This window comes from Macrobrachium nipponense, chromosome 31 (assembly GCF_015104395.2).
Source record: "Macrobrachium nipponense isolate FS-2020 chromosome 31, ASM1510439v2, whole genome shotgun sequence".
In the NCBI taxonomy this organism is placed as follows: Eukaryota; Metazoa; Arthropoda; class Malacostraca; order Decapoda; family Palaemonidae; genus Macrobrachium; species Macrobrachium nipponense.
The window spans coordinates 47,804,307-47,821,806 of NC_061093.1; positions in this window are offsets into that span (position 1 = coordinate 47,804,307).

A 17,500-nucleotide genomic window follows, 5' to 3' on the forward strand; every position below is an offset into this window, starting at 1 on the left:
TATATATAGTATATATATTTGAATGAAGGTTTTTGCCACGAAGGAAAAAAATGAAAAAGCGAGATAGCCGAGTACTTTCGTTCCTGTCCAGACCCTTTACTAAGGTAAACTTAGTAAAGGGTCTGAAACAAGGACCGAAAGTACTCGGCTATATCGCTTTTTCATTTTTTCCTTTGTGGCAAAAAACCTTTGGATCTTTATACATAGCATCACGTTTTCTATACTTCGTGATAATGTTATTCATATATATATATATATATATATATATATATATATATATATATATATATATATATATATATATACATACATACATATAGAAAGTGAGAGTGCAAATATGTATTTGTTTTCAGCACCAAATACTAGACAACGCTCCCTTACTGATCTTTTGAACAGCGATTCCAGCAGTTTGCACAAGCGTTTATGCATTATATAGACATGGAAGCTGATTCTTTGGACGGTTACACCATTCTCTTGCTGACACCGGTCATGATGGAGTAATTTTTCAGGTCTCCTCCGTTGCATGTTAATGAAAGATTGCACCATTCAAGAAAAATGGGAACGCGTCGAGAGAAGCAGTTTTGTTCTGTCATAAAAGACGGCCAAGACCAGATGTTTTTTTTTTTTTTTTAAGAGTTTAGTAAGCCAACGCCATCTGTGAAATCTCACATAAATTCGTGCAGCTGATCTGCTACAGAACGAGGCAATGGGAGATTCGTCTGACTGGAATTAGGACGACTAATTTAGCCTTTCCGATTTTGTGACTTCCTGACCTGCTGTGCCAGTTAAAGCGACTTGATTTGCGTTAAACATAGGTACTGATGAAGGATCAGGCACAACTGCTTGCATAAGATATTTACCACGTAATAAAAACGTTCCACGTAAGAAAAACGTTGAGTGGTTGGAAAGAAAATGTTAGAAAAAACTGATTCCAAAATTATTACAGAATAGTATCCCTAAACAAAAAACATTGTTGGACTCTAGCTGACATTTGCTTATTCTTACGATTAAATGTTATTCCTTTCAGCTGATGACCTACTGGAGCAGGTCTTGAGCAGCCGAAATCCCTGAGGGTTTTTCACACAGTTTCCGTGACATTAGTTTATTATTATTATTTCGGGAGAGGAAACCTATTCACATGGAACAAGCACACAGGAGCCATTGACTTGAAATTCAAGCTTCCAAAGAATGTTCGTTTCCACCACCCACCGCAAAACCCCACATTGCAGCAATAACTATTTATGATACATAGACAGTTATTTTTCATCGCTCGATAGGGGAGACACGAACCCGCAACATCTGAGCGGCATGCCACGACAATAGCCATCATACCAGCGGACCAGTAATATCAGTTTTTTTTTTTTTTTTTTTTTTTGCTGAGCGTATATGCGGAATACAAGCATACTCAACGTCCGATAAGAGGCCATATTCACTTTCATTATCTTGTGGGAAGGGAATTTAATTATTTTCTCTTTCCAAGAAAGGAAAGTTTCCCAGAAAGGCAGCTGCGTTATCAGCTGAAGGGCCGAGGAAGTGGAATGGCTCGGAACCTCAGTCTAGTGTGGTAGATTAGTTTTCCGATCTTATTAGAGATTTAATTATTATCAAATAAATTTCCCGTATGTACAGGTCTCTCGACTTTAATTGAATATAATATCTGGAATCAGAGTAACTATTTCACAATTTCGTCGTTTATGCTGGCTTATGGCATGTTATGTTATGCGTCAAAGCTCAACCGGTGTTCTAAGCGCTTTTTAGATGATGAAAAAATTTTTTTTTTAAATTGTCTGAAAATGATCTGAACTTTGTTGTTTATTTAGTGAAAAAAAAATTAAATGAAGAGATTATCTGAACTTTACTGCTAATTTAGTATAAATAAGAAGTAAAAAAAAACTTTTATAGGGAAGAGAAATTTGAAAAAACAAAGTTCCTTGGAACACCAGTTCACTTCAAGGTGAAAAGCGAAACTTATTTCACCTCCAAAGGAACGACTGATTGAGTGACTGATTTATGAATTGTAGGCACACACGCCAAACACTTGAGCTACTATGGACATTCAGCGCTTGAAATCAAACATTGATTAGCTAAAATTCATTCAAACTATATATTAAGATAGAAAATGTAAAAAAAAATATATGTGTACAGTCTTTAATACTATTTAAAGTTAAATTCCGAAATGAAAGGTAATTTTCTTCAAAAACAACATTAGTTTACTGCTGTCACAATTATTGTAAAGCAACTCCTCATGGTCTTGCCATAGAATGAAGTAGTTCTCCCTTCTTGAGTATATATATACATATATATATATATAGATATATATATAGTATATATATATATATATATATATATATATATATATATATATATATATATATCCGTACTCATAATCACGTGAATTTATATATGATATATACTATATATATTTATATAGATATATATATATATATATATATATATATATATATATATACACATATATATATATATATCTATATATAGATATATATATATATATATCCGTACTCATAATCACTGAATTTATATAGAAATATATATATATATATATATATACTATATATATATATATATATATATATATATATATATACATGCGTACTCCTAATCACGTGACCATGCTCACGTGAATTTATATAGAATATATACTAGACGTGCAATCTCAAATAAAGTAAATTCATACGTACATAGCAGAATTTAGAATAACGAGAACGGCGACCAAGCAAAGTCTAGAGAGGAAGAGAGAGAGAGAGAGAGAGAGAGACGAGAGAGAGATACGCCAGAGAGAGGAGGAGAGAGAGAGAAGAGCGTTTGATCAGCAGCGTGAGATGAATCGGCGATGACAAGGAATGAACGATGTTCCGTTTCCCCCAAAATGATTTTCCTGGAGAGAGATTCAGAGGGACAAAAGTCCCATGAAAATAAATCTGGTGACGGTAACGGAAGAAAAATGAGAAGGAAAATAGATAAAAAAAAAAAAAAAAAAAAAAAAAAAAAAAAAAAATATTATATATTATATTCTATAAAATATTATATATATAAGATATATATAGATATATATATAATATTGGTTGGTGTGTGTGCGTGTGTGTGTGTGTGTTACGAAAACAGCAGAAAAAAGGGGGAACGAAACTAGTTAGTGAAAAAAAATGTGGTTACGAAAACAGGAAAACTGAGAAGGAAAATAGTTATTGAAAAAAAAATGTTGTTACCTCAATAGAATAAAAATGAGAAGGAAAAGAAATGAAGAAGAATGGGGATGATGAGAGCAAATAAGGGAAATGCATAGGAAGAATTTGAGGCTGAATAAGCAGGAGGATAATAAACTGACAAAGAAAGCGAGGAAAACCCCTGAGGGAAAACCATGCAACGAAAAGAGGAAAAGAGAGAAAACGTGAATAATTCGCGACGTCCTTTTTCATCTCTTGCTGCTCCGAATTATCCTTGTTTCCTTTCAGGACAAACGATGCAAACCGGGATATTGACAGCAAAGGGTATTATAAATTTTTGTTGTTGTTGTTGTTGTTGCTGTTGTTTACGCAGGGAAACGTTTTGTTAATGTGATTAAAGTTATCGTGGTGAATGGGCATTAACGTTCTGTAATTACAAAGCGAAAGGTTTCTTTTGTCATCGTTAATGGTGAGATTAAAGTAGCGGTTCGGGTAACCAACTCGTCAGAGTCAGTCGTCGCTTTCATTATCATCATCATCATCATCATCTACGTATAAGCGTTTGGACAACCCGGTCGATTTTACAGCTTTTTTTAGTTTTTCTGTAAAAGAGACTATTGAAATGGTTATTTGTCTGTCCGTCAACACTTTTCCTATCCTCCCTCAGATCTTGAAAAATACTGAGCCTAGAGGGCTGCAAATTGGTAAGTTGATCATCCACCCTCATATCATCAAACATACCAAATTGCAGCCCTCTAGCCTCATTAGTTTTTATTTTATTTAATGTAAAATTTAGCCATGATCGTGTGTCTGGCACCGCTGTAGGTGGCAAGAACACAGGCTAACACCGGGCTGTGGCTGAAAGTTTCATGTGCTACGGCTGAGAGTTTCATATAGATAGCAATATACGCTGTACAGAAAACTCGATTGATGCTTTTTTTTTTCAACGTATTCAGACCCATTCTCAATTACACAGACGTCGGGATAACGACACGAGCGGCATAAAAAGAAAAAAAAAAAAAAAAAAAAAAAAAAAAAAATAGGAAAAACGAAATGGAGTCTGAATCACAAATTCTCTCCTGCCGAATAACCTCAAGCAGAACCAAAACCATTCGATTATATCAGACATCTAAAATGAATAAAAGGAATAAAAGGAATATATATATATATATATATATATATATATATATATATAATATATATATATATATATACCTCAAGCAAAGAAACAAAACCATTCGATTATCAGATATCTAAAGGAATGAAAGGGATAAAAGGAATATATATATATAATATATATATATATATATATATATATATATATATATATATATATATATATATATATATATACCTTAAGCAGAAACAAACAAAAAACATTCGATTATCAGATATCTAAAAGGAATGAAAGGGATAAAAGGTATATATATATATATATATATATATATATATATATATATATATATATATATATACATATATATATATATATATAACCTCAAGCAGAAACAAAACCATTCGATTATCAGATATCTAAAAGGAATAAAAAAAAAAAAAGTAACTCGATATTTAAAAAAAAAAATGAGCTATTGTGCAGCAGGAGTAATTTCATTGAAACAGAAACAGCCCGAAATGGCACGACAATCAAAAACCCTCTTTTCCATTTTATATGCAGTGTTATGAAAACAGCAGAGCCTACGGAGGCCTCGGGGAGAGAGAGGGGACTTTGGCCCTTGCGTGCGGCGCGGGGCGGCGGCGGCGGCGGCGTTGTCAGCCTGCACCACCGGCGCGGCGGCCTCTTGAGCACTCTCTTGCTCCCACTCGGCTGCAAGCGAAAGAAGGAAAAGGTTCCAATCTGTGAATGTGCCACTGCCATTCGACCTGCGCTTCAAAACATTTTTCCCTCCGTTTCGGCAATTGGTTTTTCCTCATTCCAGCCCCCCAACCTCATCTGACCGTGTGTAAATGCTAGTTTTTTCCTCCTTTCGCAATAGTTTTCCTCATTCCCCGCCCCCCCACCCCCCCCCCCCCCACCTCATCTAACCGTATTTAAATGCGTAGTTTTTTCCTCCTTTCACAATTGTAAATGCGTAGTTTTTTCCTCCTTTCGCAATTGTTTTCTCTGCCCCCCCCCCCCCTTCATCTGACCGTATGTAAATGCGTAGTTTTTTTCCTCCTTTTGCAATTGTTTTCCTCATCCCGCCCCCCACCAACTATCTGACCGTATTTAAATACGCAGTGTTTTCTTCCTTTCGCATTTGTTTTTCTTCATTTCCTTTCCCCCCCACCCCCCCCCCCCCAAGCCCCGCCCCCCCCCCCCCCCCCCCCCCCCCCCCCCCCCACACCTCATCTGCCTGTATTTTTAATGCGTAGTTTTTCCCTCCTTTCGCAATTTTTTTCCTCATTTCCCCCCCACCTCATCTGACCGTACGTAAATGCTAAGTTTTTTGCTCCTTTCACATTGTTTTCCTCATGCCCCCCCCCCCCCCCCTATCATCTGACTGTATTTAAATGCGTAGTTTTTTCTCCTTCGCAATTGTTTTTCCTCATTCTTCCCCCCCCCCCCCCCCCCCATCTCATCTGGCCATATTTACATGCGTAGTTTTTTCCTCCTTTAGCAATTGTTTTCCTCATTTCCAACCCCCCCTCTCCCACAATCTGACCGTATTTAAATGCGAAGTAAAACTCGCCCAGTGTTAACTTGTATATGAGATGTCCTCTAATTTAGGACTAACGTCATGTTTGATAATTCTATTCTACCGTCACGTTCATTATAGTTTTATATTTTAGAGGATTGTTGGACAGATTCAAACTATATCATTTTAATATCGCTGTCCTGTTGCTGCAAATTTGTTTTAGAGGAACGTTATAGTCTTTTTATAGTGTTTGCCCTTCGCCCATACCTCCGACTCTGCGCCTATTTTTTTTTAATTCTTTTTTTTTATTCTATCTACTCGACGCACACGGGTGTTTGCAGAGTTTCAGCTGATATGCGTTGGTTTGCACTGGGCTTTTAAAACGAGAAGCGTTTTACGTTATATTTTATTCGACAATACCTATAAGGCCGAACACAAAACGCGGATCTATTTTAATGCACTCGTATTTTTTCTCTTCTCTTTTTCAAACTGCATTCCTCTCTGCATATATATTTTTCCATCTATCCGATTGTTTATTCTGTCATTTTTCTCCATCCTCGTTGTTGATCGTGCATTTGCACCCGCCAATTCCGGGCTCGAGTCTGACAGGACCCCTGATGCGAACAATAAATCAATCTCTCGCAGTAAAGGCTTCGAGGTCCAGGCAATTTTCTCCGGCGAACACTTGCCCGAATGTGACGTTTTTGCGTCACACGACAACCATTCGGCAGAAATTTGTGGAAACATTCCTAAAATAAGTTTATCGGGGGCCATCAGTGGTGTCTCTCAGCCGTTAATGCTGTTTCCTAGATTGAGCTGGTTTTTATATGCCAGCGGGGGTTCTTGCCTCCGGAGCAGCCTGTAACTAACGGCCCCCCCCCCCCCCCCCTCCCCCCCATTAAAAAATAGCAGTCGGTCTGGATGAGATCTGGTGCGTTTGGGTTATCATAGAGATCGATTTAATTTCCGAATATCTGCGTCTTCTTGGGTTTGCAAATACTATTAATAAACTTCACCATCTGACACATTCGTGTTGATAAATTTACGGACACAATTTTTTTTTTAGTATACCTTAGATATCTTTACGCTTTTTCTGTTCTGTGTTTATAGCGTTTTTAAACCTTTCCTAATGCATCACTAAACAAGTCCTACAAATTGATTTCAGAAGGAAAATTTTGTTTGTTGGTTGTTTGTTTTTAGTCAAAAAACACCAATCAGTCGAACTGAGATACAATAACTCGCCTAGCGAGTTGAACGGGCTTCTCTGAAAATTTTTTTGTTCTTTAAACATTAAGGACAACATCTTACCAATCAAATGGGAGAAAAATGCAAATTTACATGGAAATATCTGAAAAGAATACTTCTAGTAATAAAGTGCAGATAGATTACGCGAAAGATGTTAGTAAGGAAATATAAAATATAAAGAAAAAAACAAATAAGTGACAGTGGTGATGGAAAAAAGAAAAAATAAAAAAAAGGCGCGCACACAAATACAAAGAGATTATAGTGCATGTCAATTTGCATTTCTACAGTAAATGCATGTTTTTCAAATACTGTATTACATTTTTTACGTGCATTTTTTTTTTTTTTTTTTTTTTGTGTGTATAACACTTACCTTGACAGCGTTCACGACCTGCATTATGAAGGTTTTACACCACGTCGGTTATTCGCGTTAAATATGTAAAATGCATTAAAACCATCCATGAAGGATGCAAGATGTCAAGTTAAAGGCGATGGAATTTTATCAGGCGAATCTGAAGTACATTGCGGAATACTGCAGGGAAATCTTAACCCACCTTTGCCGTTTGTCCTTCTCATGGATTTTATACCGAAAAACAAAAAAGTGGTTGAAGATGGAAGAGGGTTAATTTGATATCAGAAAAACCACTCGAAATATGCAAAGATTAAATTATTCAATGCATCGTGCACCCAAAGAGATGGACTTGAATCACATCCAAGAAAATCATAAATAATGAGAACATATTTTGCATTAATGATGAAATAACACTAGTTGGAGAAAGCATCAGTGAGGTCAAGTCTTTCAAAATTTGGGAACTGATGGGCAATACAGGTTCCTCTGCACTGGAATTCAGTGAAAGACTAAAAAAATCCAAATCAAACGTTGGACGGAGGAAATAAGATTTGGAAATCAAATAGACACAACAAACAAAATAAGATTATACCTTAGTTTCGGATAATCTGTATTGATATACAGATATATATCATAGTACGATAATGAAACGATATGATATACAGATATCAGAGTACGATAATGAAACGATATCTAAAAAATGTTTATACTTGAGAATAAAACTTTACGAGAGTATTAAGAGTCAGATAGCAGGATATGAGTGAGAAATTATATAATACGAGAAATTACGGAAGTTCCGTGTGTAAATGAGAGGTTGAAAAATGGAGGAAGGAAATAGCTTTGACGTGTCCTTCACAACGCCAGAGAATAATGTACCAAAAGAACTGGAAACCGGATTACAACTGAATATAAGCGGAGATTTGCAGAAGTGAAAGCACAGAAAAAAAAAGTCAGTTGTTGATCTTCGTATATTATGCGCATTCACTATTCCCCTACAATTCCTAATTTGCAAACACCATTTCAATAAAACTTTTATTTTCTAAGTAAGGAGTTAAGGCGACTTCCTGTTTATATTTCACTGAATATCTGGATCAAACACTCTACACATGAAAAAAATATTTGTTATTCCCGTAAACATTAATTTTCCGCGGGTGTCTAGTTTCACGAGTTCCCTACAATCGATACTAATTTAGGGTTGGCTATAAATGTCAAGTAAATGACAGCTGTCTAGAGAGAGAGAGAGAGAGAGAGAGAGAGAGAGAGAGAGAGAGAGAGAGAGAGAGAGGTACTGTTAACGTAAAACTGTTCTACCTCATCATGTTCATTTCCGTTCAAAACATAAATAAATAAATAAATAAATAAATAAATAAAAATAAATAAATTAATAAATAAGTAATTAAATAAATAAATAAATAAACAGATTGAGGGATTATTTTCTTGTCGCCCTTTTTGATTTATAATTTACCAAAAAAAAAAAAATGACGGAAAATGACCCATTGTTAAGATATGATTATGTCGTCTCAGAAAATTCTGGAGTGGCGTCGTCTTAGACGCTAAAACATATCCACTGCAAACTTCAATGAATGTTACTAATCATGTTAGTCGTTTTCATTCTCCCGATTCCTATTTCTAAGTCTTCACTAAATAAAAAAGTTTTTTTCTTCCTTTCCTGACGACGGTCATAATAATGCCGATTTATGTTCGCGTAAACTGTACAATGGATGTGGTACAAGGCAGCGCTCAAGTCCATTCAACGTGCTGGCAATACAAATATTACCTAGAGAAAAAAAACGCATCGTTTGGGTTACTTCTAACAAAACTTGATTTATAGTCAAGATGAGGGTGGAGCAGGGATCATCTGACAGGTTGAGACTAAATCTATCCACATTGCGTTAACAATATTTGAAAAGATGTCAAGAAGTTTAGTCTTGAATAAAAAGATGATCAGACTTTGCAATGTATATATATATATATATATATATATATATATATATATATATATATATATATATATATATATATATAACATTAGTATATATATATATATATATATATATATGTATATATATATATATATATATATATATATATAGATATATATATATTACACAACTCATTAACATACACGCATGGCATTGGGTTATAAAACTATTGACAGGAAAAAGATATGTACAATGGCAAAAATAGGTTTTATTCAAGCTGAAGGGAAATAGAAAATTTACTTATATTAAAGTGTATAGGAATGACGAGATAATTAAATGGGGTGTACTTCTCCTCAGGAAGAAAAGAATGTGCAGCTGTTTACAGTTACGATTTTTATTAAGAATATAAGTATATTTTATATATATATATATATATATATATATTCTTAATAAACTTTTCGTACTAAACAGCGTGCACTCTGTTTTATTCCTGAGGAGAAGTACCCCAGATAATTATCTCGTCATTTCCTAATACACTTTAATATATGTAAATTTTCTATTTCCTTTCAGTCTTGAATAAAACCTATTTGTCCATTGTATATAGCATTTTCCTGTTTAATAGTTTTATAACCATACAGTGTATATTATGAGTTTTATATATATATATATATATAATATATATATATATATATATATATATATTATAGATATATATATATATTATATATATGATATAATAATATATATATATATATTTATATATATATATATATATATATATACATATAAATATATATATATATAACGTGTGTGCAAATACATACACGTACATACAAACACATAAATATAGATAGATAGATAGATAGATGTAGTCTAAAAGAGGCAACATATGTGTGTATGTATATACGTATGTATGTATACACAAGCATAGATAAATGTGCACGCCTTAATCATAATTCCAAAGAGCGTTTCCCTTGACGTTCCCTCCGGGGGTAAACTTACCAGCAGCCGCCAACGGCATCTCTCTGCTCTAAGGCGGCCATAAAAATTTTTCCCATTAAGTAACAGTATCTCAGTCGAGAGGAGCCGTAACCTCCATCCGTATGTGCATGTGACGCAGCGTGTGACGGACGCGCATAACGTAACAGGCAGTCGTCTTTACGACGCACATGCGATACACCCGCCGCAGTCACAAGACATTATCGCCGGAAATCATCGCGCCGTTACTCGATCATTATCGACGTCGAGTTCCTAAGACGGCGAAAGTGTCGTCATCGAAGCTTCCCGCCTGAACCCTTCCGACGGTGCATGACGGCGCTCGTGTTATGATGATGATACTGATAGTGATAATAATGTGATGATGGTAATAATAAGGAAGAATGATAATTATGACAACGATGATGACGGTGACGATGGTGATAGTAGATGCGATGATGGTAATAAGGAAGAATGATAATTATGGGAACGATCATGACAGTGACGAGATGATGATGATGATGATAATACTGACAGGATGACGAATAATGATAGTGATGGAAACGATGAGGACTGTGGCGCTAATTAGTTGATTATGATGTTAATGATGATGCTGATAGGATGATAGTAATGATGATAAATAATGATAGTGATGAAAACGATGAGGACAGTGACGCTATTTAGATGATGATGATGATGACGATGATGCTGATACGATGACAGTAATGATGATGAAGAAGGATAGTGAATGAAACGATGATGGCAGTGACAACAAGTAGATGAGGATGATGATGATAATACGACAGCTGACGAATAATGATAGTGATGGAAACGATGAGGGGGGGTGGACTGTGACGCTAATTAGATGATTAGGATATTATTGATGATGCTGATAGGATGATAGTAATGGTGATGAAAAATGATAGTGATGAAAACGATGAGGACAGTGACGCTATTTAGATGATGATGATGATGATGATGCTGATAAGATGACAGTAATGATGATGAAGAAGGATAGTGAATGAAACGATGATGGCAGTGACAATATGTAGATGATGATGATATGATGGTAATAGAATATGTGATGAATGGTAATAAATAAAGAGAATGATAATTATGAGAACGATGATGACAGTGACGATATGTAGATGATGATGATGATGATAGTTTTAGTTGATGAGGATACTGATAGGATTATAGTAATGATGATGAAGAAGGATAGTGAATATAACGATGATGACAGTGACGATATGTAATGATGATGATGATAATAATACTAACAGGATGATAGTAATGATGAAGAATGATGATAGTGATGAAAACGATGATAACAGTGGCGATATGTAGATGATGGATGATGCATCTGACAGGATGACTGATAATCGCGGTGATGACATATTAAAGATGACACGATATTAGACGGTTGTAATCATTATTATATAAAAAAATAATAATGATAATGATAATAGCACAAGCTGTGATGAATGCGTGTCTACTCACACACACATATACATATGTATGTATGTATATAAGTACATAGTATGTATGTCTGTAAACGCGCGTGTTGGGCCAGGTTGTACTAATGAGGTATTCCACTATTCATCTTTTATGTCTATGCGCCCACGTAGATGCATTGTAAAGTTTGATAACAAACAAACAAACTAGTATAGGTATATATATTTAATGAGCCTGCAGAAATACATTTTAGTTACCTCCGTTATAGTGGAAACGAAACATATATATCTGTTTGTATGGTGTTTTTACGTTGCATGGAACCAGTGGTTATTCAGCAACGGGACCAACAGCTTTACGTGACTTCCGAACCACCTCGAGAGTGAACTATTTCTATCACCAAAAATACACATCTCTCACTCCTCAATGGAATGGCCGAGAATCGAGCTCGCGACCACCGAGGTGGAACGCCAACACCATACCAACCACGCCACTGAGGCGCTACGAAACATATATACAAACAAAAGCATGAAGCAATAGCAGATGCATAAATTAAATGTCCTTTGTACCTAACACATTGTTTTGTCTTAGTATACCATGCTTTGAGCTAAGAATAATATCATCATCATCCTCCTCTATTATATGCAGCAAATGACATACAACCGCCCACGGTATTACACACATCCACCAAAGCATTTACATTCAGGCATTAATGCATTAATGTAGTCGCATGCATGAAGGAAATTATCACAAGCAACTGCTAAAACAATCACAAGGCTCCCGTTAGTTCCATCGCTTTGCCATTCCAATCACCATAATGAATCATTTTTGATAGGGAGCGACTTCGCCCGTTTACTAATTCCCCAATTTAATCACAACTTTCGGCGAAAGCTTCTTTTTGATTCCGAACTTCCCTCTATACAAAGACCCAGCAAGGACCGTGTCAACAGAGCGAAAGATGAGAATGAATCTCCATTTTATGGATATTAAGGAGGGAGAGAGAGAGAGAGAGAGAGAGAGAGAGAGAGAGAGAGAGAGAGAGAGAGAGAGAGAGAGAGAGGAAAAAAAACCGAAGGCGAAACTGGAAATCAGGTCAACCAACCATGAAATGGAGCTTAGGATGGCGAAGGTGGAGCTGGAGAGGGGAGGGGGATAGAAGGAGCTGGGACAAGGATGGAATGACAGGAAAGAGAAGGAAGGAGAGGAGAGGAAGAGGAGGAGGAGGAGGAGGAGGAGGAGGAGGAGGAAATGGAAGAGGGGAAAAGGAAGCCAAAGGTCGTGGAAGAAAAATATGAACCATCGGGAAAATCAGGAGCTAGAGTAGCCTCCTCTCTTCTTTCTTGTGACCCCCTTTACAGAACAACTCGGACAGAAATATATTTTCTATGTTGGAACGAGGAAGAGACTAGTCTTGAATTCTTACATATACGTATTATGACAAAATATTTAAAATACCTTCTATGTATTCATGTATTTATTCCTTGTCTTCCGTTCAACGATAAGAGAAATGTTGAATTTTAGCTGCATCGGCATAAAGAAAAAAAAAAAATCTTAAACTGACTTACGTTGCGAGACTGGGTGAAAGTATTACGATTCCATGGGAATAAATTTTTCTTGTTAGATGAAGTTTCCCCATGCGGTGAACCGGCATCCATAAAAGACGTGGAGGAGTTGAGAAGATACTCAAAGAGTTTTATTAGAGGGGGCTAGATGGGGGTGAGGGAGCGGGGGAAGGGCTGAAACTTGTCATTGAGAAAAGACGAAGTATGAATGTCTGAGTCCTAAAATGTCTCTGTAAGCTCGGTATTGTCACCAGGAAGGAAGGTTTCTTATTTTAAAACAAGTGATGCTAAACTGTTGGGAGTAAATTTTAACGGGTAGACGGTGACAAGAAGACGATATAATATATATTTTCTTGAAAACATTTAGAAGCTCATAGAGATAATAATGCCTTTGATAGAACGCAGTGGAGAAGGCGCATCAGGCAACTGACCCCTTAATGCAAGGGATAACAGTAGGAAAGAAGAAGAGAGTAGGACAGGCTAAAAGGGGTAACGAAACATATAGCTACAATGGTGTCCAAGATAACATCAAACACTGACAGAGCGGAATGAAAACATCTTTCGTTTGTTTGTTTGTATGGCGCTTTTACGTTGCATGGAAACAGTGGTTATTCAGCAACGGGACCAACGGCTTTACGTGACTTCCGAACCACGTCGAGAGTGAACTTCTATCACCAGAAATACACATCTCTCACTCCTCAATGGAATGGCCAAGAATCGAACCCGCCACCACCGAGGTGGGACGCTATACCATACCAACCACGCCGCTGAGGCGCTTCACCTTTCGTTTGAGGGCGAAATGGAGGGAAAGCCAGGTGTATGTGACGAGGCTTCTTTTTAATTATATGAAGAAACAGCAAATTTGTAAGAATAAATAAAGCACGTGGGGCAACTGAATGATGTCATTTGCTTCGCTGATATATTTTATTGTATGATAAATAGATCGTCCACCAAACATATGTGATTAAAGTATGTCTTTGCGGAAGTAATACAGAGAGAAGACTCATGTATAGGGCTGATGAGTCATCCTCAGATATGAAAATATAACAAATATGAGGAATTTCATATGGTCTTTGCTCTGAGAAGGCGCTTATTCCCGTGGGAGAGATCACTGTTTAAGTTTTCCCTGTAAAAGAAAACTACTGAGATGGCTATTGGTGTGTCCGTCCGCAAGTTTTCTGTCCACCTTCAGATCTTAAAAACTACTAAGGCTAGAAGGCTGTAAATTGGTATGTTGATCATCCATCTTCCAGTCATCAAACATACCAAACTGCAGCCCTCTAACCTCAGTAGTGTTTAGCTAGTTTACTCAAGGTTAAAATTAACCATAATCGAGCGTCGGGCAACGCAACAACACAGGCCACCACGGCCGGCTGAGAGTTTCAATGGCCGCGGCTCATTCAGCATTATATTGAGACAACCGAAAGATAGAGCCATTTTCAGTTGCCTTGCTTATACGCTGTACAGAAAACTCGACAACGCCGAGGAAACTTCGGTGCATCTTTTACTCTTTTTTTTTTCGAAACAGGATTCCGCGCAGACAACTTACACAGAAAGAAATGCAAAAATTTTGGAGCCGCTCCCATATCGTCGTAAACTGATATTCGTTAAAGTATTTTTTTCAAAAAGTTACGAACCCAAAGGAGTGACTTACTGACTATTCGGATCTGATTCACATATCAGAATGTTCACATCCGGCATCTAATTAAAAAATAACAATCTCATGATTCATTCCGTACTCCGTTCAATATCGAATTTAATTACGAGTAAATCTCTTTCCAGCGACGCAGGATTATTTTATTGTAAATCATTTTGCGAGCGTTTGTTTCAATAAAAAAAAAACGAGAGTAGAAATAAGAATACGATTACTTGTAATTGCATAATACAAGTGAACGTATATGTGGTATAAACATATACGTTTAACAGCAGAACTGGAGGAGCCTACAATAGCGACGAAACAATGTCAACAGTCTCTCCAATCATTAAGGTTTAGCGTATCCTTAAAATCATTTGAGAGTTTAATGGCGCAGCGATTAAGACCGTGCATAACTCCCGGCCCTGGAAGAGCAAGCTATGACGCGTAGAGCATATTCCATAAGTGGCTCTAGTCAGTATAGTCAGTCGAAGTGCTGTGCAAATGCTCAACAGGTGACCCTCCAGCAAACTACCACCTGATGATTGACCATTAGACCATCGCCCAAATGACGAGACATGCGGAACTCGAAAAGAACAATGGCATGGACATTGGCCAATTAGTGCGTCCTTTTCGGAATGGAGGTGAATGTTCCTCCATAACACAAGGCGTTTAAATGGGTTGTTACACTGCAAAAAGACGTCCCGGAAGAGAACGTGTAGTATGTTGCTGCTATCTGAGCCGTTTTCTCGCGCCTTGCTGTCAAACCTGCTCTGTATAGCAATACTATAGCAGATTCACATTAATCGTGCATTTGATGTCTAGGCCCGTCCCTTACGACGCTCCTGATTGGCTGTTGATAAGCCAATCACAGGGCTGGAAACTCTCAGTCTTTCTCGAGAGTTCACATGGGCAGAATATGTGTTCCACCTCTCCTGAGGTATACATTTGAAAGACGTATCCTTCAGGAGAGAAGGAACACACATCCTGCCTATATGGACTCTCGAGAGAGACTGAGAGTTTCCAGCCCTGTGATTGGCTTATCAACATCCAATCAGGAGCGTCGTAAGGGACTGGCCGAGACATCAAATGCACGGTTGATGTGAATCTACTATAGTCGGTTCACTTAAGGCAGATTCTTGGATGAGCTCTATCCCTACGAGACGTTTGTTTCTGATTGGCTGGTACCGGGAAGTATAGGCAGCTCGCTCAGCGTCTCATATTTTCGTCTGTAGCTAAGAAAACTGGCAATATGTTTATATTTCTTCATTTATCTCACGTTCTGCACAAGATGGAAAAGTTTTGTTCATACCGTGGGATTCGGTATTAATTGTACTACTAAATCATGATTTCCTGAAATCAATAAGATATATACGAAGGAATTACGATGAGTAAAAGTGAAGAGAGAAGCATTTAATTCTTTATACATGTTTTTACTTATCATCAGATTTTGCATCATTCGTGCGATCAAGATACGATAAAAACTGTTTTTATACAATAAATTCACCGTGAATATGCTGGTGCTTCCAGATTTCAAAAAAGTTTATTTATCTGTACAATTAATACCAAATCCTATGGTATGTGCAAAACGTGAGGTAAATGAAGAAATATAAACATATTGCTAGTTTTCTAAGCTGCAGACCAAAATATGAGACATTCAGCGAGCTGCCTACCTCCCGGTACCAGCCAATCAAAGGCCACCAAACAAACGTCTCGTAGACAGAGGCCTCACCCAAGAATCTATACCTTAAGTGAACCGACTATAGTGATATCGGTGTTTATATTAGCACATGTTCGTGATCTTGTGAGGTCGGTGTCACGAAGCTCCGATACTTCAATTTTGACGAATATGGAAGTGTGGGCCAGTTAGTGCCGAATTTTAGGATACATATGTATGTCATGTATGTAAGTATATATATTATATTATAGATATATAATAATAAGATATTATAATATAGATATATTTATATATATATTTTACATACAGATAAAATAAAAATATAAAGACACTGCTGCGGTGCAGGACACAGACTCGCCCTGAAATGGCGAAAATAATCGCTCTATTTTCCGAAAAACTTACGAAATCGCAGTTTATTGAATTTCCAATAAACGTTTGATCAGCTTCCTTCTGTCGACAACAACTGAAAGCAATTACGATATGACTTACGAGTTATTATCCTGAACCATTTATTTGAAGAGATGTCCGGAGTTATTTTATTGTTCAGTGCAGTTTCCCGAATATCGGACTTCCGCCATGAATGATATTGTTGCAGAAGTCAATGATGGCGAAATGACAAGATTTGCCGAGATCTATACTCCCTTTATGAGTGATGGTGCGGCAGATTTCTGCTACGGCAAAATACTGTTGAAACTAAAGCATTGATTTCATGAATGAACAAACATACACATCAAACTTCCACCACTAAGCTGAAGATATACTGGAGCGCCATTGAAATTTATGAAATTTATTAAAATACAGTAAAATCTATCAAGAACATATATAAATTACTGAAATTTTGTGATCGTTGGTTAAGTGAATCATCT